This window comes from Lagenorhynchus albirostris, chromosome 8 (assembly GCF_949774975.1).
Source record: "Lagenorhynchus albirostris chromosome 8, mLagAlb1.1, whole genome shotgun sequence".
NCBI lineage: Eukaryota > Metazoa > Chordata > Mammalia > Artiodactyla > Delphinidae > Lagenorhynchus > Lagenorhynchus albirostris.
The window spans coordinates 4445719-4468737 of NC_083102.1; the positions used below are offsets into that span (position 1 = coordinate 4445719).

At 46.1% G+C, this 23019-nt stretch overlaps 1 protein-coding gene across 5 annotated transcripts in view; it reads right to left on the minus strand.

Moving 5' to 3' along the window:
* The window catches only part of ACTR3B (actin related protein 3B), a 227737-nt gene that overhangs the window by 64128 nt on the left and 140590 nt on the right, over window positions 1-23019 (minus strand). Inside the window, exon 16 of one of the 5 annotated variants that reach the window (XR_009541867.1) lies at window positions 2863-3220. The exons of the other annotated variants lie outside the window; for them this stretch is intronic. The gene's annotated coding sequence lies outside the window, so the exon portion shown is untranslated. Of the gene's footprint in view, window positions 1-2862; window positions 3221-23019 lie in introns of those variants that run through there. 5 annotated transcript variants of the gene reach the window in all.

The window sequence follows — 23019 nt, forward strand, 5'->3', positions numbered from 1 at the left end:
TTGAGAAACTGAGTGAGGTCACTGGTCACAGGCAGGAAGGTCGCCAAGACCTCAGGGTCTGGAAGCACAGCCCCAAACTCAGCATGTGGGGATCCAGCTTCTTTCTCACCGTATAGCGGTACTGTCTCTGCCTATCGTGTCTGAAGGTATTCTTCAAACGCTTCCATTACATTTTATTCCATTTTAGGGGGGAAATGACAAATTGATTTTGAAGACTTGACAAGGCCCCTGGAAAAAAGACCGCTCATGACTGTTAAGGGATTTTTCTATAAAGCCTTTGCTCTGGTGCAGGAATGTTTAAAACATGAACTGAAATAAGATTTATTAAAGTGCTTTCTCTGGTACAAAGCTGCACAACTGTAATGCATCATTAATATTATTTATAATAATTGGTCCTTCATGTCTTCAAAAATGACATCTATACACATTTTGGGGAATTCCGTGGCTGTCCAGTGGTTAGGACTCAGCGCTTTCACTGCCGGGGGCGCCTGTTCAATCCCTGGTCAGGAAACTAAGATCCCGCAACACTCACGGTGCCGCCAAAAAAAAAAAAAAACAAAAAACCACACACACATATTGTGGACAATGAAACTTCAGTCAAACAATCCACCCTGACATGAAGACGATTGATGAGAATTAATGTCTAAAAGAACAGGTAAAAACTGGGTGAAATGAAAGAAGAATGAGTCTCCAGGGGATGTACCACACCCTCCCAGTTACCCTTTATCTCATTTTTCTAACTCATCTTTTTCTAAATTTCTAAAACAATGCAAGGATTGAGAATAAAGAAATAGGCTTAATAAAGCGATGACTACAGGTGTTAAATTGTCTCTAGGCTCTCAGGTGGCAGCCACTGTTGACCAGAGCAGCTCTCAATGAAACTTGCCAATGAAAACTCAATCAATAAAACTCCCGAGGCAGCAGGAAGAGTGGCTGGCGGAGGATCTGGAGTTTGATCCCACAGTCGGAAAACCAGCTTTGGCAAAGAGGGTCACTATTTTCCCAAAGAAGTGTCAGAGTTTCCATTTCTTGATTTGGGCTGAATCAAGCCCAAATTTGATTTGGGCTGAATTTGGCCCAAACGTGAAAGGCAGAAAATTATTAACTGAACAGCTGCCTCTAAGTTTGTATTAGTCAGGTGTCTCCAGAGAAACAGCACCAGTAGGAGATCTCTCTACCGGTTAGCCAGCTGGAGGGAGAGGTTTCAAGTAGCTGGCACGTGTGACTCTGAGGAGTCTGAAATCTGTAGGGCTGGAAACCCAGGCAGGAGTTGAGGCTGCAGTCTTGAGGCAGAATTCCTTCTTCTCAGGGAAACCTCAGGTTTTGCTCTGTTGTGAACTGAATGTTTGTATCCCCGTGAATTCATATGTTGAAGTCCTAACCCTTGAGGTAACAGTATTTGGAGATGAAGCCTTTGGGAGGTGATTAGGATTAGCTGAGGTCATGAGGATGAGGCCCTCATGATGGGATTAGTGTCCTCAGAGGAGACGTGAAAGGGCCCGCTCTGTCTGCCACATGAGGGCACAGTAAGAAGCAGCCGTCTGCCAGCAGGAAGGGGGATGCTCCCTGGGTGTATGCGGAGAAGGGGAAGAAGGTCGTCTGGCTGGCAGGAGGGAAGGACTGTCACAAGGAGACACACACATAGAGTTGGAAGGGAAAGCGTTTGACGCACGAAGGACCTCGGATGCAAGGCTGAGCAGACTGTGCTGGACAGCTCAGGAGGTGAAAGGGAGACCAGAGGCAAATGGAAGAAAGGCATGTAAGAAATAGGAAAACGGGACAAAAGGGAAAGGGTAACTCATATTACCCGAATGCCTACGATGCACTGGGCGTTGTGCTGGGCACAGGTTTTCTTGTTCAATCCTCACTACAACACTGCAAGGCAGATAGAACTTTCCTCCTCCTTTACAAGCAAAGAAAAGGAGGCTGAAGGCCACACACCTTAAAGAGGCAGACCCTGCTTCCACACCAGGCCTGTCTTACACAAGCCTCTGCTCTCCCACCCTCTCCTTTCCACCCACTGTTGCTCCTAAAAGGACAGAGTTATAATATGTGTAGAAACTGTGAGCGACTCTCTGGGAGACGGAGGACAGCCATTGATATTCACCTGGCGTCAATCTAGTCATTTTCAGCAAAACAAGAAGAGGAGAAGGAACAAAGGCAGACAAGGACTCAGCTCCCCCCAGGAGACTTTCATCCTGTGCTCAAAGACAGAACAAAATGAAACGCACATTTTCCTCCCTGAAAATATCCAAGGCTAGTTATGCAGGACCACTTCCTAGCCAAGCACCAAGGACAGTGAAATCATCCTCTCCACGCCTCCATGTTCCTTCCTTCTTGCTTCTGTGGTGCTTTCCTGAAGCTCCCCTTCCCCTCCCAATGGGAAAGGGATTCCCAAGGGCCAAAGGAATTCCCATCACTACCTGCTCATCGTGATTAATGGTTGGATTCTAAGGCCATATTTCCTTAGTTCAAATCCCTGCTCTGCTACTTCTAACTTCGTGACCCTGAACACATAAGCCTCCTTATAGTTCGTTTCCCGAAGTAAAAACTGGAAATGATCATGGTACCAGCCTCGCAGGTTGTTGTGAGCATTGAATGAATGAAGCATACATTAGAAGAGGGGCAGCAGGTATGGAATGTGCTTACTGTTATTACAGAATGTGCAGCGAGGTGGCTGATTGAGGGGCTGAGGAGAGAGAAAGCATAGCTAATGACTTCCTGTGGGTCCTCCAAACAAAACCACTGTTTGCCATGATCCTTTCTGCTCACTTTCTGCTAATTTTTTGAATGAGGCTGACAGAAGTCAGCCCAGAGTGCTGTACCACAAAGGATACAGATCTAAAGCCAGGATATTGCCATTGAATTTTAGGTTATTTTATAGATGAGGAAACTGGGGTCCAGTAAGGTGAGGGGCTTGTCCAAGGTCACATGCAGCTAGTTGGTACCGAGTCCAAGCTCCCACTGCTGGTCACGTGACAGGCCAGTAAGTCAAGAGACAAGTTGTTGGGGCAAGAAATAGAGCCTTTATTCAGAAAGCCAGCAGACTGAGAAGATGGTGGATTCATGTCCCAAAGAGCCATCTTACCCAAGTTAGAATAGCGGCTTCCTTTATGCTAGAATCCTTTGTTCTTGCAGCTGCCCACGTCCATCAGGTCATGAAGTTCTCGTAAACCTCTGAGAAGATAAATGTTATTCTCCTTTCTGCAACTTTGTATCTCTATAGGAATGGAAAAGTGTTACGCCTTTCAAGGTCAGAGCCTTGGATATGGGCTGTCCTGTATATTTCAGACTATAGGCAACGTTCTTAACTTGTAGCAAAAGCCGTAGAATACAGAGGTTAAAGTAAAAGAAACAGATCCAATTCTGAGTCAGATTTGTTCTTCCCTTTTGTCTTCCCTGTTACACAGTGGCTTCTCAGCAAGCAGGCTGCTGGCTTAGAATCCACATCCAAGCTTCTCCCAGTCCCTTCCCACATGTGGCTCGGTCTCTCACGCTAAGTGACAGGTAGGCAATGAAGAAAAATGTTGGCTTGAATGTGATTTAGAATCATGAAGAATACGACAGTATAACCAGCTGTTTGCCATCACTTCTGGTGATAGGCTGTTACAGCAAGAGGGTTTCAATTAAACCTGAATGCAAGAAACAGCTCGTTACTGGGCACCTGTCAGGTGTCTTGTTCTTTTGGCTTCAGTTCAGCACCACAAGAGATGGGTACAGACTCACTGTGACGCATGGGAGCTGCGGCCTGGTCTCCCCTAGAAAAGGTGCTATCCCCACCCCGGTGCCAAGGGTGGGTACCAGAATGATGCTCACACCATCACTCTCACATCTATCTAACCCCTTCCCTCAGAACTGGTCAAAGGGATGCCGAAGAAGCCACCTAGTGACACCTTAGAGGAAGCTGACCCCCACCTCCTCCTGTAGACGCTAAGGGGGAAACTGCACAGGTGTCCACACAGCAGCCGAAAACGATGTGACTGCTACCAGCCGGACCCCGTGGCTGTGGCATGGAATAAGTTGCTCTTGACTAGTTGTCCCAAGTGTCAACTATGGACTCAATAAATACTTTAGACTGATAGTTTACTGATCACCATGTGTCCTTGGGCATTTTTTTTTAATTTGGGTAAATATGGGCAAGACAGTTATTCAAATTAGACAATGTTTGGACCCCACGCAATAACTCCTCTGCCTGCAGGTTGAGAATGTTATTTTAGGATGTCCCATAATCTACCTCGAGGTTCCAATAGCCCTGTCGACGCCTGTCATTGGAGTTGGCCGGCTAAATCAGTGGCTAGAATTTCAGGCAGTTGCACAGTGAAATTTTTAAGCATGGAGTTTCTTTTACTATAATATCCAGCATGTGAGAGGGTGTGGAGAAAAGGGAACCCTCCTACACCGTTGGTGGGAATGTAAATTGGTGCAGCCACTATGGAAAACAGTATGGAGGTTCCTTAAAAAACTAAAAATAGAGCTACCATACGATTCTGCAATCCCACTCTTGGGCATATACCCGGAGAAAACTTTAATTCAAAAAGATACATGCACCCCTGTGTTCACAGCAACACTATTTACAATAGTCAAGCCATGGAAGCAACCTAAGTGCCCATCAACAGATGAATGGATAAAGAAGAGGTGGTATACATATACAATGGAATCTTAGCCACGAAAAAGAATGAAATAATGCCATTTCCAGCAACATGGATGGACCTAGAGATTATCATACTAAGTGAGGTCAGTCAGACAAACACCATACGATATTGCTTATATGTGGAATCTAAAAAAATAATACAAATGAACTTATTTACAGAACAGAAATAGATTTAGAGACATAGAAAACAAACTTATGGTTCCCAAAGGGGAAAGGGGGGTGAGGGATAAATTAGGAATTTGGGATTAACATATACACACTACTATATATAAAATAGATAAACAACAGGGACCTAGTGTATAACACAAGGAACTATAGTCAGTAATATCCTATAAGGAAAAAAAGTTTGAAAAAGAATATATATATATATATATATGAATCACTTTAATCATTTTCTGTACACCTGAAACTAACACAACATTGGAAACCAACTATACTTCAATAACATTAAATGCTACACAAAATAAAAAAAATTAAAAATCCGGCATTAACGGCCAGCATTTACAGTCCCCTCCTCCTTCTGTCCAGGTGATGTGAGGGAACAAGAAAAATAAAAGAAAGAGAACAGGAAATTGCTTTGGGGCTGTACAATCAAGGCGGAGGCAGGCAGGAGGCGGGAGAAAGAGGACAGAGACAGAGCCTAGGCTTCAAGGGAACACTTCCTGTCCCACCCACTGTTAGGGGTCTGGGCAGGGGTCATAGCCTCCATCTCCATTTATCCCTTGACTCACCACCTCTCCAAACGACCTTTCCCCATCCTCCCTTCTCGCATCAACACACGCACACACTCCCTCCCGACTCCAGAAATGCTTGGGTGGCTTACATCAGAGGAGAATTAACCATGGTCACTTCTGAGCTCCTTATAACTTATGCCTAATTACCAAGTCGCATAATAACCACGACGCATGTAGTTAATTACATGTTTGATTAGCTTTGTTGTAAGTCTTATTTGCTATCGACGCTGAACTCTTCTGTGAGTTCAGCCTTCATGGTCTGGAGGACGTGATTACTAGAAGGATAAGGAAGGACTGGAATGTGGGCAGAGTCCCAACCAAGGAGCACCTGTCAGGAAACAATGCGGCCAGATGGAATGTATTGAAAGACCAAGGGGTTAAGAGCAGTGCTAGAGACAGAGAACAGAGACACCTTCAGAAAGCAGGTGGGCAGAGAGCAGAGAGGGGGCTGGAGAAAAGGCAGAAGCAGGGCGGAGACTGCACCACACCAAGCATAGGCTAGGAGCAAGTGCAGATGAACGGGGGCTGACATAGCTGGGGCACCTGGTATGCAGGTACATATTTAAGGATCTGAAGATGATATTGTATCCACGGGACAAACTCAGTGCATTTAAAAAGGTTTGGATATGGCAGGTGTACCTTTCAAGGATCAAAACTGGAGAAAATACACGAATGTTGACAGCAGCACTATTCACAACAGGCAAAAGGTAGAAACAACCCAAATGCCCGTTGAGTCATGAATGGATAAACAAGATGTGGTCCGTCCACACAAGGAAATACTGTTCAGCCTTAAAAAGGAAGGGGGAAATTCTGACACCTGCTACAACATGGATGAATCTTGAGGACAATACAGTAAGTGAAATAAGCCAGACATAAAAGGACAAATCCAGTGTGATTCCACTTATACGAGGTTCCCGGAATAGGCACAGTCATGACGAGAAAGTAGAGCAGAGGTTACGAGGGCCTGGGGGAGAGGGAAGTGGGGGGTTATGTTTAACGGGGATAGAATCTCCATTCGGGAAGGTGAAAAGTTCTGGAGATGGATGGTGGTGATGGCCGCACAGCAATGTAAATGTACGTAATTCTACTCAAACGCACATTCAGAATTGTATGGTGTGTATATTTTACCACAATAAGAAATCTAGAAGAAGGCTGGGATATTGAGGGAGGAGACAACAGGAGGCAAAACCATTTTAAGGTTGTTCCCTGGGGCACCAGGTTTAAGCGGAGAATGGGCACAGACAAGGACATGGCAGGCTGAGGGGCCCTACACCTGGGGACAGACAAGAAGGGCCGGCAGGCCGGCCACGCCCAGTGGACCACGTGCTCCTTCCTCATCTGCAGGTAAGTTTGGCTTGTTCCCACTGCAGCCCCATCTCTGCAGCTCCCGTCCCAGTTCTAATTACAGCCGCGGTGATGCCAGGATCACAGCACAGAACACAGGCTAGAATTCAGAGTCGGCCGGTGAACATTCACATGTAGCAAGAAAGGCACCAAACTGGGGGAGGGATGGATTGGGAGTTTGGGATTAGCAGATGCAAACTATTATACAGAGAATGGATAAACAGCAAGGTCCTACTGTATAGCACAGGGAACTATATTCAATATCCCATGATAAAACATAACCGAAAAGAATATGAAAAAGAATATATATATGTGTAACTGAGTCACTTTGTTGCCCAGCAGAAACTACCACATTTGTAAGCCAACTATACTTCAATAAAATAAATTTAAGTGAGCAGTTAGGGCAAATTCTGGACAAAAGATAAAAAGAGACCAAAAAAAAAACCCAACTTCCAATTTTGAAGAGCCTGGAGCAAAAACTGGGTGTCAGGATCAGAAGCAGGGTACTGCGCCTGCCCCCTGCACTCAACACCACTTAAGGGGTGGGCAAAACACCTAAGCCACCCCTCTGGCTCGACCCTTGGACACACCCCTACCCTCACCCCATATAAGGAACAAGCTCCCACACACACACAGGGAGCGAGACAGCAAGGGAACCTGTTGTTTGTTCTCACTCCCTCCTGCAGCAGCAGGGGCCCCAATAAAGAGCCTTGCCTGAAATAATTAATTTAAAAAATTTTAAAAGAAAGACACAAAACTGAACCCAAGAAATAGATGTCTTTGGATATTTATCTAAATAGGTTAGCTGTGACAAAGTGAGAGAGTGGCATGGACATATATACACCACCAAACGTAAAATATATAGCTAGTGGGAAGCAGCCGCACAGCACAGGGAGATCAGCTCGGTGCTTTGTGACCACCTAGAGGGGTGGGATAGGGAGGGTGGGAGGGAGAGAGACGCAAGAGAGAAGAGATATGGGAACATATGTATATGTATGACTGATTCACTTTGTTATAAAGCAGAAACTAACACACCATTGTAAAGCAATTATACTCCAATAAAGATGTTAAAAAAAAAAGAAATACTCCTTTTAAAAATGCCTACCATTTGCTATCCTGAGCTGTTTTGGTTTTTAAGGTTATATTTTTATAAAAGGAAAAGCATCGCGGATGATTAGCATGACATCCTAGTATCTTCGTGTAGATGGTGCGATTGACACACACGGAAGCTGTGTGTCGGGTTGAAGCCTGTAGGTCAGGGCTGGATGGAGGCTGAACCTCCTCGAGGGACCACAGAGCCACCCTGTCACCAAGGCCCCTGCTGCCCAGGCCTGCTTAGCGCTGCTCCACGTGTCTTTTCCATACGGTGGGCAGCTGCTCTGTGGGTTTAGTTGGCAAGTGGTGGGAGCGATTCATCGTCGCCCGGCACCTCTTAATCACATTTTAATAAAACCATAAATCAGCACCTCACAGCAAGATAAATCCCCAGAAGGCATGGCAGTGCCATAGGAACAGGAGTCAAACCAGATGGCATGGATGATTCGGGGACACCTGGGTATCGGTAGTGCCCAGCGGGCAAGGCCCTGTGGGGCGTGAGCACCTAGAATCTATGGCAACCCCCAAGCGTAACCCAGGGCCTCTCCCGAGAGCTCAGTCCTAGATCTGGGGTTAGGAGCCAGGTTTCGGGTTATATTCAGCCCATAAGCACCTGCACAGCCATACCTGTTGATAGAATATTGAAATGGTTCCCTACCAGATGCTATGGACTGAGTGTGTGTGTCCCCCCCAAAATCTGTATGTTGAAACTAACCCCTAATGTGATGGTGTTTGAAGGTGGGGGCTTTAGGGGTGATTAGGTCATAGCGTGGAGCCCTCAGGAATAGGATTCATGCCCTCATAATGGGTTGGAGAGACCAGAGCACTGTCTCTCCAAGAAGACAGCCGTCTGCCAAACTAGGAAGAGAGCCCTCACCACCAGACACCCAATCTGCCAGCACCTTGATCTTGGACTCCCAGCCTCCGGACCGTGAGAAATAGATGTCTACTGTTTAAGCCCCACAGTCTGTGGTACCTGTTATAGCAGCCTGAACGGACTAAGACACCAGATGATAAATGTCCACAGCCCCAAGGTCCCAAATGACCTTCCTGCCGCCCCCCAACCCTGTGACCTCATCTGTGACCTGGTAAACCTCACCACCACCAAACAAGTAAAAGGTTAGCCCTGGCCCAGCAGGGAACCTGCCCTCCTGCTGCGGTAGAGCCCTTTCTGATGGGTGGATGCCCTGCTGCCCTGATAGTTAAATGTTTTTAGTATCACTGCCATCTGTGCTGCTTTAATTTATATCACACAGATGAGAGCAGCCCAGCCTACAAGGATGCAGAGTGGAGCAGGAAAAGTTAATTCTGACATGTAAGTATGTTTAGACAAAACTTTTCTTTCCACACCTTAGAAAAGTCAATTTATCAAGTCCAGAAATATATGTTTTGAACAAATGTGCATGGTTTTCTTTATGTTTCTAGAATCAGAATGGCTTCAGGTTGTGACTTTTGTAGAAGAGCTGGGTGATGATTTACTGCTGGTCCCATGACATTTGACATTCCCAAGGTCCTATCTTCTGTCCTCTTGGAGAATTTTAAAGATAAGATACATATATAATTCCAAAAATATATACACTGCCTTAATTTATTAGAGGAGATATAAAAAGAAAACAATTTCTAATACAATGATACATGTTTCATGCTTGGTCACAACTATCCTCAAAAATAATAATAAATTATATTGTCCTGGATGTGCATATAATAAGTTTGGACCGGAGAAAAATAAGATCAGAAGCCATTCTGACAAGTACAGAGAAACCAAAGAGAGAGACAGGACACCAGAATATATTAAAAGTAAAAATAAAATCAGTATATTAAATATTAAAAAATAATAATCTATGTTTATAAGTAAAATGGAATTAGGTTCTAGGCTCAGAAATTATAAACAAAATTTCCACCTTTTTGAACGAACTTGGAAAGCCATGCTGATCAAGACAGCTCTTCCTTGGACAGTCCTTTCTAGGACACCCAAGAACATCCCTGGATCTCATCCTCTGAATGCTGGTGGTGGTCCCTTCCTGATGACAACCAGAAATGCTCCCCCAAATTCCAAAATAGCCCCATCGTGAATCCCTAATCCAAACCAACACTAGAGAGACGGATACCCCACCCTCCTGGCAACGAGCTTGCATGAGAGTGCCAGGGCCATCAAAGGGCTTGGGACAGAGGGGAAAGCCAGCCTTTTCTCCCGATGCTGGACATTGGAAGCAAAGGGAAATAAAGAGCCTCAAAGTTGCAGGTTAGATTTTCAGCTCGAAAATCTAATTTCAGCTTTTTTTTTCTAATTTTCAGCTTGAAGGGCGTGCAGCCAGCAGTCAGCTGAGGTCAGCTCACGCCAGCACCCAAGAGCCCATGGGAGCATCTCTCTCGTCCCCCCATCAGGACACCACATGGGAAGCTGGGAATCAGACCTAGTGTAAGTATTTACACCAGTGATATCAGAACTCTTTTTCTGAGAGCCCTTTTTTTGGTTGTTTTCTTGTTGTTCTTGTTGTTGTTTTGCTTTTTTGACCGTGCTGCATAGCTTGCCAGGATCTTAGCTCCCTGACCAGGGATTGAACCCAGGCCCTAGTCAGTGAAAGCTCCAACTCCTAACCACTGGACCTCCAGGGAATTCCCGAGAGCCCATTGTTAAACATTTACCCACACACCCCTGGGTGCAGGCTTTACTAAAAATGGGTAAGAGAAGAGGAAGAGAATGTTTTGGGAGAAGATGGTGAATTCGGCTTTGGACATCTTGAGTTTGAGAATGACGATGTTTAATGCCTAGTTAGTCTACAATTCATTTAGGAAAATAGCGATTCTAGCTAGACGATTCTCATTTTCTTCTGTCCTAGAGAATGGAGTGACTGCCTTGGGCCAACACTCGGAACACTGGGTACAGGAGATCCAGACCCTGCTCTACCCTTGGAACTGGAAGGGGTCTCTAGGGGCAGCTGAGTGGGAGGGAAAGAGAGAAGGGTGGGTTGCAGATGCAGCATTTCACATGCCAGTGGGAATGGCTGTCCTCTCCAAGATCCCATTCACCTTTAGGATTCTTGTTTTGTAGTTGGTTTTTTTGTTTATTTTCTGTCAACACTTCCTTTAAATAGTGTTTAGTGCATGCTTATCACATAGTAGGCTCTTAAAGAAGGTCTTTTGAATGACTGAATGCCCAGGAATTACGTTATCCAGAGTCCACAGATGAAGAAAGTTAAAGGTTTGGGACTTCCCTGGCGGTCCAGTAGTTAAGACTCTGGGTCGGCAACGCAGGGGGCACGGGTTCGATCCCCAGTTGGGGAACTAAGATCCCACATGCCACGAGATGCGGCCAAAAATAAAAGTTGAAGGTGCACAGAAGCACGTGGTACTCCAGCCCCTGGGCCCTGGCCGGAGCCCAGCAGCAATCCCAGCAGCAAGGCTCACTCTGGATCGATCTGGAAGCCTGCGGACCACGGGACTCAGAGGGGCCCCCGCAAAAGAGCTGCTCCTTAATGAAGCTCCCCAGAGGCGCATATTCATCACTGTCTTTGGGCTGCACTCAGCACTGGGAGAATATTAAGTTAAGAGGAACACATTAAGTGCGCATGTAAATTAAAAGCCAAATCATTCTATAATCAAAGAGTCATTATTCCGAAAGGAATTACTTACTGGGAACACTTTTAACAGTATTTATGGCTCTATTATATTATAATGGGCTATTTAATAATAAAAAATACATTATATTGATTAGAAGCTAGCATTTGATTCAACAAAATCGCAGAGGTCCTATATATATTTTCATCCATCCTGTAAGTTATTCCCCGCTGCCCTACTTTTATTGTGCCGTGACCTGGGGAAACAGTTAAGGACACATAGATATACCACTCTTTCTGCCAGGGAACAATACATGTGGACTCCATGAACCAGTTTGAAACTGGGCATTAGTCTTGGCTGTACTTACAGAAATCAAAGATTACTACTTACGTACACCCTTGACCTTCTGGGATTGGAAACATACCACCTCCACTGTGGCAAGGTAAAGGAGGAATCAGAGTTTTCAGGCTGCTGTGGCTGTCAGCAGGAGGGCATGCGCTGTGAGAAGCAGAGCCAGGATGGCAGGTGAGGGGTCAAGAGGAGGAAGAGAGGGGAGAGGGCCAAGAATGGGAGAGAAAGTGGAAAGCAGAAAAGACAACAAAAGATGCAGGAGGGGGACTTCCCTAGCGGTCCAGTGGTTAAGACTTCGAGCTCCCAATGCAGGGAGCACGGGTTCGATCCCTGGTCAGGGAACTAAGATCCCACATGCTGCACGGAGGTGCCTAAAAAAATTTAAAAAAAAAAAGATGGAAAGGGGAAGCGGGTAATAGGAAGAGAGGATGGGAAGAGGGTGGACAGGCAGGCAGCAAAGCAAACACCGGCACCCCAGGTCCAGGCGGTGAGAGGCACAGGGGGAGGGGCCTTCCCCCTCCCCCATCCCTATCATTCCTCCCTCCCCAAACCAGTCCTAAACCATGTGCAAACCCAGCTTAGCCAGTGTACCTGTTGAGAAAGCATAGCTTGCACCCCTGTTCTAACCTGATTGCCTTCCCTAAGCTCCTGGAAAAAAACCCAATTCACAACGGATCGTGAGATTGCGTCAAAGTTTTATTTAACTCATTAGTGAGAAAAAGCTGCAGAATCAAAGAGCTGGTTGAATGAGGGTGTGAAAAAGTGGGATTTATACCATCAGTGGGAAAAGGAAATGCTGAAATAAGCTTGTTGAGTTATATATATGTATATATTTAAACCGGTTAATATCCTGTAAGTCAATAAAACTATAACCTTTGAGGTTATTTTTGCTACTAGTTAGGAAAAAATCAGCCTGCTTCATCAGTTTTCCACAAGTTAACCTCTCAGTTTACAGGTCTGTAAAACATCTGGGTCTTAATCAATTGTGAGTCCAACACAATTATATTTCCCAGGACAGTAGGATGGCCATCAGGTGGGCTTATTAAATGCTTGGGCGTGAGATTCAAAGGTCACGAAACCACGTTTTTGCCTATTTTCAAGTTTTAGACTATTTTTTCTGAAAATCCCCCTAATTAAAATCTGATGCCTTGGGGACTTCCCTGGCAGTCCAGTGGTTAAGACACCGCACTTCCACTGCAGGGGGCATGGGTTCGATCCCAGGTCAGGGAATTAAGATCCCTCATGCCGCACCATGCCGCCAAAATAATAATAAGAATAATAAAATTAAAAATCTGGTGTCGGGCTTCCCTGGTGGCGCAGTGGTTGAGAGTCCGCCTGCTGATGCAGGGGATGCGGGTTCGTGCCCCGGTCCGGGAAGATCCCACATGCCGCAGAGCGGCTGGTCCCATGAGCCATGGCCGCTGAGCCTGCGCATCCGGAGCCTGTGCTCCGCAATGAGAGAGGCCACAACAGTGAGAGGTCCGTGTACCGCAAAAAAACAAACAAAAAAAAAAGTGTTAAGAGGGTAGATCTCAAGTTATCTGTTTTTTTAAAAATGACCCAAAGGCAGCTTTGGAAAAGAAAAGGGGCAGGGAGTTTTCAGAGACCAGAGTAGAAAATAAAGAGGTAATGAGTCCAAAATACAAACACCATTTCTTCACAGCGTCCATTTTGACCCCTTATGAGGGATTTGAACATTTAAGCCAAAATTGTCACATTCACAATCCACTCACTGATTCATCATTCAAGCATTTGTTCATTCAAACTTCTGTTCATCCACAAATAGCTGCATGACTACTACGTGCCATGCGTGTGTCTGTGTGTGTCAGCGCAGTGGGGAGACAACTGCTACCCAATAACCATGCAAATAAATATGAGACTGAAGTTGTTTAAGCATAAAGAACAGGTGTATGAACCTGAAATGTGAACGGAAATCTGAAAGATGCGGCGAATGAACTAAGCCAGGCAGCAGACAGAACGCGAAGCCCTGCGTGGAGAGTGACCAGGAAGTGGCCTGGGAGGGTGCTCTCTGTGGCCCAAGCAAGCACCCAGGAGGGGCCGGTGGGAGGGCTGAGCTGGACCATGAAGTTCAGGTGAGGCTGGGCAAGAGGAAACGGAATGATGTGAAGGCGATTCTGAAGAGGCAGAGAGATGCACATGACCTTCGATGGCTGAGGGGCGGTGAGAAGAATGGCCTCACTCCAGAGGAGGGGATGTACGCCAACAGATGGGGCAGGAGGGATGAGGCCAGATTTGAGGGAGGACTTGCAGGCCATCGGAAGCTCGCTGGCTTCATCCCCATCAACCCAAGTGACAGAAAGCGACTGTCACAAACCAAAGCAAATACGTATATATAATATATCTATATCTACTATATACATGTAGTATATACATTTACTACATATATTTACTATGTATACTTACTATATGTATTTCTTATGTATATTTGCTCTCTATATATGTATTATATATATACCCTCTCTCTATATATATTTACTATATATTTATATTTACTATATATTCTATATTTATTCTATATTTACTATATATATTTCTATGTATATTTACTCTATATATACCCACTATATATATTTACTAAGTATATTTATTATACATATTTATTATATATATATATTTACTATGTATACTTACTGCATATATACCCACTATATATATAGTGGGTATATATATATATATAATACAAATATATAGGGTACCAGAAGGGGGCAGAACACCACACGGTCACACCTGCCCCTGGGGCGTTTCTCTCTTTGAGCTGACGAGCACCATCTCTTAGTGTCAGTGGGCGATGTGCCTGAGGCTGGACCTAATTGGTTTTGTCCAGAGTGCAGAGTTTCGCTGGCTTCTCAGACCTGATTCTATCACCACCAAGTGCCAAGTACGACCATCTCCAGCAGAGAAAGCCAGCGGCTTTTCCAGTTTCTCATTCTGTAATAGCATTGTTTCTGATCAGTCATAAAAAGCTTTTGAAATATGTCTAAGGAAATATTGAGAAAGAGCTACTTTTTAAGTTGGGCAGTAGTTAAAGAGAGAGAAATATAAGAATAGAAATAACTTCCATTCATATAGAATCATGTATCATTCAAAGTGCTAGAATGGAGTAATTTCCCAAGGTCACAGAGTAAGTTATTACATGAAATGGAACCAGAACTCTCTTTTTCTGACTCAAAGTACTACGGTCCTTCCTGGAGACCAGATGCCCCTAAGGAATTGCTAAGACAGCTCATTGAGACTGAATGAAACAAGGACTTTTTATTGCCCTCCCTTGATTTCCTCATGTTTTATACATCCTCATTGAAAATATCATAAATTGACGCAACAGCCCAATTGGTGTCTGGTGTGCCCTTCTCATGGGCTCAGCTGTAGTCCCACTTCTGTTCAAAGCCATTTTCTCACCATGAGGAGATAATAATCTATGCTTCAAGCCAGGCATGAGCACACAATCCCAGGGTCCCCTTTTGAGATTCTACTTGCCCCCCAGACTTTGGGTACCTGTGACTGCACCAGTCAGGATGCTGATGGAAACAGGACACCTCCCAAAAAATTAAATGAAGGATGTATAATGAATTGGTATTCCCAAAGTTGGCCGCAAGATTGAGAGAAATCAACAAAAGAAGATGAATTAGCCCAAGACTGACTTCATCAGGAGGTTACTGGCGCTCAGCCTGAGTGGAAAGGGGGTGTTGGTTTTCTGAATATAGTGAGAGCTGTCACTGGAGGAAAGGGCTGTAACCTCAAGTGGAGAAATGCAAACACACCAGAGAATATCCTGGAGCAAGAACTAGCCAGACCTCTCCTCCCACCTTCCATGTCCTGTCTGTGCCTCCCATGGGCAGGATACTCCTGGAAGCCACAGGATAAAAAGCCTGTGAGGCCACCCAAAGAGGCCAGGCTACTGGGACTCTTGTGCAGGTCCAAAGAAGAAATACAGATGGCCAAGAGGCACATAAAAAGATGCTCATCACCGCTAATTATTAGAGAAATGCAAATCAGCACGACAATTAGGTACCACCTCACACCTGTCAGAATGGCCATCATTTCAAGTCTACAAATTATAAATGCTGGAGAGGGTGTGGAGAAAAGGGAACCTTCCTATACCGTGGGTGGGAATGTAAGTTGGTGCAGCCACCGTAGAAAACAGTATGGAGGTTCCTCAGAAAACTAAAAACAGAATTACCATATGATCCAGCAATCCCATTCCTGGACATATATCCAGACAAATCTGTAATTCAAAAAAATACATGCACCCCTATGGTCATAGCAGCACTATTCACAATAGCCAAGATATGGAAGCAGCCTAAATGTCCATCAACAGACGAATGGATAAAGAAGATGTGGGGACTTCCCTGGTGGTCCAATGGTTGAGAATCTGTCTTCCAATGCAGGGGACTCAAGTTCGATCCCCGGTCAGGGAACTAAGATCCCACGTGCCGCGGTGCAACTAAGCCCACACGCTGCAACAACTGAGCCCACGTGCCACTAACCCCGGAGCCCACGCACTCTGGAACCCATGCTCCACAACTAGAGAGAAGCCCACGTGCCACAGCGAAAGATCCCATGTGCTGCAACTAAGACCCGACGTAGCCCTAAATAAATAAATAAATATTTTTTTTAAAAAAGATGTGCTATATATATACAATGGAATACTACTCAGCCATTAAAAAAAGAACAAAATAACGCCATTGCAGCAACATGGATGCAAGTAGAGATTATCATACTGAGGGAAGTAAGTCAGAAAGAGAATAACAGACACTACATGATATCACTTATATGTGGAATCTAAAATATGACACAAATGAACCTATCTATGAAACAGAAACAGACTCACGGACATAGAGAACAGACTTGTGGTTGCCAAGGGGGAGGCAGTTGGAGGAGGGTGGAGTGGGAGGTTAGGGTGAGCAGATGTAAGCTTTTATATACAGGATGAATAAACAACAAGGTCCTAACGTATAGCACAGGGAACTATACTCAATATCCTACGATAAACCATAATGGAAAAGAATGTAAAGAAAAAAGAATGTATATATATGTATAGCTGAATCACTTTGCTGTATAGCAGTAATTAACACAACATTGTAAATCAACTGTACTTCAATTAAAAAAAAAAGAAGAAGAATGAGTCTAGAGGGACAGACAGAGATGCCCAGCATGACAGCTGAGTCTCAAAGCCCAGCTTAATTCACTTTATCCAAGTCAGCCTCTCTGGGCCTCTATTTCCTCATTGACACAGCACCCACCTCACAGGAGATCCTCGAACGACCTGCATCGGCTGGATGAATGAATAAAAGGATGAATGGGGCAGTCGGGCAGCCCCTGCGACCCTGGAGGGAGCGCTGGCTCGGGCTCCATCCTCCCACATCGCTCTCTCTTCTTTTTTTTTTTTTTTTTTTCTGCGGTACACGGGCTTTTCACTGTTGTGGCCTCTCCCGTTGCGGAGCACAGGCTCTGGACGCGCAGGCTCAGCAGCCATGGCTCACGGGCCCAGCCGCTCCGTGGCACGTGGGATCTTCCCGGACCGGGGCACGAACCCGCATCCCCTGCATCGGCAGGCGGACTCTCAACCACTGCGCCACCAGGGAAGCCCCACTCTCTCTTCTTGATTAGACCGTCTGCACCTTCCCCTCTCTTAGTTAGTGTCTAGGGCCTGGACATGTTTGATGGTCATTAGAGCCACTGATGGAAGAGCTCCATGCCAGGCCTTCGTGTAAGGACATGAGACACAGCCTGGGTCCTTCCAGGCTGATGAGCACATGCCAAGGCCTTGCAGGAAGACGGACAACTGCAAACGGGGTGACATGGGCGCCTCCATCCTCACACCCCTCCTGGGGTTACTCTCTCCGTGCCCACCATGCCACGGGGTCTGTGTAGGTACTGGGGGGACACCGAAATGGGGAGAAATGTTGCAATGAGAGAAGGGGATTCGGTTGCCCACAGACGTCTTGGATATGCTTGAGACGTGGTATTGCCAGTGACCTGATGTCCCTACAGGGATAATAAAAATCTCCAGTGTTACTGCAAAAACGAACAAAAGAATGAGTGGAGTTGTTGCCTACAGACCACACACACACACACACACACACACACACACACACACACACACACACACACACACACACACACACACACACACACACTAGCTATCTGGTCTCCGATCTGCAGTGTAACAAGTAAATGCCAAAATATGTCTTGTTTGAGTTTTCTGCTAAAACCTGCTACCTCACACATCCACTGCTCCCAAGTCCTACTCAAAAGACAGCCCGGAGACCACACAGCAGTCTCTTCTGAAAGGTCACTGGTTGCTTCCCTGCTCTGAATCCCCACTTCCTCGTGTCATGGATGGTTATTTTTTAAGTTGCTGATACAACTCATTAAATGTTAATGCTTTTAGAGTCCCAGTTTCTGCAGAACCTTGTCCCGGTAGTGGGAAAAGCCTAGACTTCTTTTCACCTTGAAAATATTGTAGCGACATCTCTTCGGGCCAAATGTTTAGATCTGTTTCCCACCCATCCAGACATCAAGGCCATGTTGGGGAGTCTGTGCTTTTCCATCAGCAATTCTCTCTCACTTGATGGTAGTAAAGCACCGATAGAATGAATTGAGCTTGTAATCCTCCATCGATATGCGCAGGAGACATGTGACACAGCACAAAGGCCAGATCCACCTTGGCCCCTGGTCCGCACGAGCCTCGGAACTGGTGAAGACACTGGGATCCCAGGGAGCTGCTGTTAATTACAAGTATGTCCCTGGGAAGGAGGGACTGCCCTGGGCCTCCTCACCTTGCGGCCAAGCCCACGCTCAGGAGGGAATCTGAGACTAGCCACTCTGTCCTGTATGTGAACTGAAGCCATAATTCCCCCCTCCCAAGGACATTTGCCAGTTACACCTTATTTTTCATTAAGAAAGAAATAGCTGACTCCCTATTGAAGGATCTCATACGTCAAGAGCCAAGGAACATGGATATTCTGGTCCAGGGTACATCCCAGCGTCCTACAACCATGACAGGCATTTCCTTTTCTATAAAAAGCCATCCTTGGGTGAGTGACTCCATCCTATTCTGTCCCTTTACTGATGAGCAGCGACTGAGTCAGGGCATCGTGGCCGGCAGCAGGGACAGAAGGAGAAGTGCCTCTTTTCTCCTAAAGCAGTTGGCATGTTTTACATTCCCATCAGCAGTGTGAGGGCTCCAATTTTTCCACATCTTTACCAACACCAGGTATTGGCAATCTTTCTAATTTTAGGCCTTTTAGTGGGTGTATAGTGACATCTTGTTATGGTTTTATTTTGCATTTCCCTAATGATTTTTTTATAATTTTTATTGGAGTATAGTTGAGAAGCGCCTTTAGCTCAGATGCTAGCTGGTGCATCACATGGCCAGGTCTCCTCCCCTGGGAAAACTGTGATCCAGACACACCTGGTCCACGGGGCGCCCCCTCCGTCCCTCGGCTCGTCCACCCCTGTTCCAGGACAGCTTCTTCCCCTCACGTCAGGGACTTGCTGCTTCCTGCCCAGCTCTAACCATCCCCACATGGAAACGTAACTAGCCCCAGCCCCAGTCCCTCACAGCCCAGCTTCACTGGGCAAATACATAAACTAAGCTGCACGTTGTGTGCAGACGCATTCAGTCATTTCCAGACTTTCTTTAGCCAGAGACTAACCGTGGACTCCGCCCCCCCAACCCCAGAGGCTCTGATCTCCCTGGTCTGGAGTTAGATCCAGGCACCCATTTTTTAAGTTCCTCCCATGTCTCTTGCAGGCAGCCAGGGCTGAGAGCCGATCTGTGTCCTGGTTTGCAGACAGAGAAAGGGCAGGAATCATGACTGAGCATCAGGACCCAGAGCCTGGCACCAAGTAAAGTCCCTCCGTGAAATGGGTGGAGACACACAGTTCAAGGTTAAAGGTGTCTCTGACCATCTTCACCACCTCTGAGCTGGGCCCTATCCTGTGTTGGACAGCAGGCAGTAAGGAGATAGTTCTGACTTTAGAACAGGAGACATTTATATCCCGTGCCAAGTCTTTCCAAGGAATGCGGCAGCTGGCCCTTCTGCAAAGCCCTGTGCTGAATGCCAGAAGTGGTCCTGGCCAACCTGTGAGGGGCACCTCTCCAGGGCGGGGTCTCCGGAGCCCCAGACCCCTTCAGCAGGAGAGCTTTGTATTGGGATAAGAAGCCCCCGATCCTCCAGGCTCCTAATCTGTGGTAAGATACTGGATGAGCACACTCACAAGACACCGAGGGCAAGGGTGATATTTGTGCAGGAGCTACTGTAACCAACACTGATTATAAACTTCCCGCCAGGCCCGAGTCCAGCCCAGCTTATAAGACATGAACCTATGGCAGCTAATCAGATGAAGTTCCCTTCTAATTACTACTTTGCTCGTCTGCCTAACCCTGGCCTTCTGACTCTGTAACCCTCCCCCCTGGGGTGATTTTAGAGGCAATGGGGTGATTTAGAGGAAAGATGCTCTATTCTCCAGATACCTGCTGTGAATTCCTTCCTTTCAGTTTCAGTTCTTTGACTTAGGGCTAAGATAGCAAATATCTTCCTAATAAGTGTTTGTCTTCCATTAGGGCCTTAAAAAATCTTTCAATAAATTCTTACTACTTGCATTTCTTTCCTTGATGACTTGGGGATTGTACAGAGGTAACATATACGGTACAAGATAACCTTTATAGCCTTCATCTTTATTAAGAGTAAAACTGCCCCACTGGCTGAAAACACTCCCTTGAAAGCCACATGGCGAAGATGAACAAGTATGCAGGTGAGTTTTAGAGGCAGAAAGGATTATATTTTTGTGAGGAAACCCAAAGTGACCATTCATATAGACAAAAAACAGAAAGAAATGACAGCTACCACAAGGTAAAGGAGTTTACCTTTTACTCTTGAATTGTTTCTGTTTTTACTAAATTTCCCGCTACATCCACTTGTGTAATTCCAGCATTTTTATTTCTTTTAAAGCATGATGGGATGAATCAAGCAAAGGCTAGAAGTTGTCCCAAGACAGAAATGGAAATGGTTTTCCTGGAACGGTCGATAGACTTGTGATGTGAGAGAGAGGATGAGTCCTCTATGTGGAGATGAAACAGCACAAATATACCTCCAAGGGTTTTCAGCCTCAACAAAAGTTAAGTTGCAGAAGCATTTTTGCTGCAGTAGACCCCGTGGCAGTCACTGATTAGATATACCGGTTTCCAATATTAAAGGGAGACACCTAGAAATCCATGGAATACTCAGTTGTGGTTTTGCTGAGGTGGCAACTTGGATCTTTCACACTGAGAAGCTGGGGGAGAGACTGAGGCACTGGGCTGGTGGCTGAGCCGGTCCAGCTGCCCAGCACCCACGCTCTCCAGTGGCTGACTGGCTGCTGCTCTCTGCTCTCTATTTATCGTCACAAGTGCATCTTATGGGGAAAATTGTGTGCTACAATTACTGGAGGATAGACAGGATTCTCAGGGCACTTCTAAATGTGTCTGCAATGAGTAGATTTCACTAAATTCGACCCACATATTCTAAAATTTACTTGAAATTCCCTTAGCAATCTATAAACCCCAACCTAGAAACAACCACAATACAGAGCATTGCAGAGATGGAAAAGTCAAGTAAGGAGAGAGCCATGCTGAAGAACAGCCCCGATCAGGGACCATCTTCATCTCAAATTGTTTACATACTTTCATTAATGTCTTCTTAGGCAGAATGGTACATTCAGATCAATCTTCCTGAAGGGAAGTCTGGCAGCACCTAGTGTGGAGACTGGGCTGTGGAAGACACAGGCTCACACACAAACAAACGCATGCACACATTCACACACACCACAGATACACACAGGTGTGCACACATACAAAGACACACAAACACATATGCACATGAACACATGCACACCAACACATGAACACATACACCACATTCAAAGGGACACACCACGTAAACGCATGCACACACACACCCTTCTCTGCCATCACAGCTGCTGTGTCTCATCAATGGAACACCTCTCCCTTCCCTGCAACCTGACTGCAAGACTTGAAAGCAAACATCTGGTATTTTTCTTCTACAAGGGGAAGCAGGCTCGATTCTTTTTCAAGAATCCTAAGAAAAACTCTAAGAGAATTTCCCAAACTCAGGAAGGCTGAACAGCCAGAAAGAATGACCCTGCAAGTAGATACTATTATGATCCCTGCTTTACAGGTGAAGGAACAGGCTCAGAGAGGAAAAGAATCTGCCCCAAATCACACAGTTACTAAGGGGCAGAGGCAACATTTTAAACTGGGACTGCTGACTCTAGACAACACGGCCTGACCTGTCCACTGGGTCAGGTCAGAGTCTGAGTTATTCAGTGTCCCGTACACAGAGGCCCCCTCATCCAGGGGGCAGCTCCAGCGTCAGTCAGGCAGAAACCGGCATGGCTTCCCGTGTAGGAGAAACACCCACGTTCTCACAAAGCCCTGTAACCCCTAAATGATCAATCCTCCTTCTCTCCGACCTCACTGCCAATCCTCTACCCTTCCTGGTCCACCCCAACTCCCAGGCCCCCTTTCCATCCCTAGAGCAGCAGACCAGCATGCCCTGCCTCAGGACCTTTGCACTTGCTCTTCACTCTGCCTGGGATGGTCCTTCCCATCTATCCATGTGGCCATCTATTCACACTCCTCTGGGTCTCCACTCAGAGGCCTTGATCATCCTATTTTCCTATTTTAAACTGCACACCACTCACCACAGGCCCTACTTAGCCCTCTTCTCTGCCTCCTGCTTATCCATAGGGTTTATTGCCATATAACTACTTCTAATTATTTATATACTTAATTATTTACACCAAGTACTTCTCTGTTTATTAGCCTCTCATCTGTCTCAATACAACGCGAGCTCCATAATGGCCGGGGTTTCTGCTGGTTTCATCCAGCTCTGAGGACATTGCCTCGCACAGGGCAGGTACCCACCAATGAATTGAGCTGCTGGGCTGCTGACTGTGGCTGTTTTTTTTGTTTGTTCGTTTGTTTTGCAGTACGCGGGCCTCTCACTGTTGTGGCCTCTCCCGTCGCAGAGCACAGGCTCCAGAAGCGCAGGCTCAGCGGCCATGGCTCACGGGCCCAGCCGCTCCGCGGCATGTGGGATCTTCCCGGACTGGGGCACGAACCCGTGTCCCTTGCATCGGCAGGTGGACTCTCAACCACTGCGCCACCAGGGAAGCCCCTGAGTCACTTCTTTAGAGAGGCAGGTGCTGGCGGAAGAAGGGTGCAGAGGAGCAGGAAGTTGGTATCTCTTCCCCAACCCA